This window comes from Pinus tabuliformis, chromosome 5_1 (genome assembly GCF_031772625.1).
Source record: "Pinus tabuliformis cultivar Carrire ecotype Pingquan chromosome 5_1, CPIR1, whole genome shotgun sequence".
NCBI lineage: Eukaryota > Viridiplantae > Streptophyta > Pinopsida > Pinales > Pinaceae > Pinus > Pinus tabuliformis.
Window position 1 is genome coordinate 624,266,805 of NC_142305.1, and position 1,338 is coordinate 624,268,142.

Here is a 1,338-nt window from a genome sequence, read left to right on the forward strand (position 1 = left end):
AAGTAGATAGGTAGAGTAAATAAAAGGAGCTCAATAGTTTAATTTGATCCCTTGGATGTAATAAGGTTAGTTTTAGATAGATTACTTTTGTAAAAGAAAAGGAAAAGTTTTGATAAAGGGTTTGCTAGCTTAAGTGCACCCTAATAAAGAGAAGAAAAAATGGTGGGATGAGTAGGTGGGTAAGTAGTTGAATGGTTGCAGAATTGTGATAATTTATTAGATAAAGATCATATTATTCATCTTCATCATCAAATTTCTAAAGTATGGATGATAATTGAGCATTTACCAAAGTACACAGAGTCAATGGATTAACCTCCCTCGTTCATTACATTTTCCACTTAACTAATTTCTAGAGAAAGTCTTAAAGTACCTAAAAATCTTAAGTTAAAGGGTCTCAGAGCATTTCTCTGACTTTTGGACGGACCGGACCCTCGATCCAATAACTTATAGGTCCTAAGTACTAAAAGTCCTCTCACAAGCATTCACCCCCTCCATAATTCACTCATTTTCCCTTAAAAACGTCTTTTCCCCAAGGATAAAACCTAAGGAAAAGTAATCACCCCCATGGACACCCTCTTTTTATGAAAAACCCACAAAAATGCACTTAGCCTAAGTTATAATGTTCTATTAAAAAAAAAATTACAAAAACACATTATGCTTAGCACACTTCATTTATCCCCCACAATCTTCATATTAACTTTTTACTTTATTTATATATTAATTCTCGAAAAATAAATCCTTTTCCGTATATATATTTATTAAATCCCTTTAATTTTAATATCCCGTCCTCGAAGTTTGAAACATAAACTTCATTAACGTATGATTAATGCGTTAATTAAGTCGATCAATGGATAATTAATAACCAAAACCTACTGTTGAATAAAAGAGATTAATTAATAATCTATCCCCACCAATGAAATCACCCCCGATGTCATTAAACCTCCCTAATCCACAATTAATTAATCTCGCCACGCTTAAACCTCCACTGAGCCCCTCCATTAAACTCCATGTCAAATCCCCGCCATGATCACTGTATGATCTGGTACCCTTTGATCCAACGGTTGACAATCATATTAGGCGGCCTCCAAAGGTCGACCTTTACCCACCTGATATGGGTGGTTTCACTATTCACCCCGCTGCTGCGTGGCGCCCAATGGATGGCATCAGGCGACCTCCCCCCAAAGCCTCTCTAGCCCAAAAGCAGTGTGATATGAACCCGATTACTACCTCCTGTTAGACGACAAAACGTCTCATCCCTCATTTAACGCAAAATGTACCTTTCCCCATGTACCCGCAAAAATAGTTGGCTTTGTGAATAAAAATAAAAAAACTCATTTT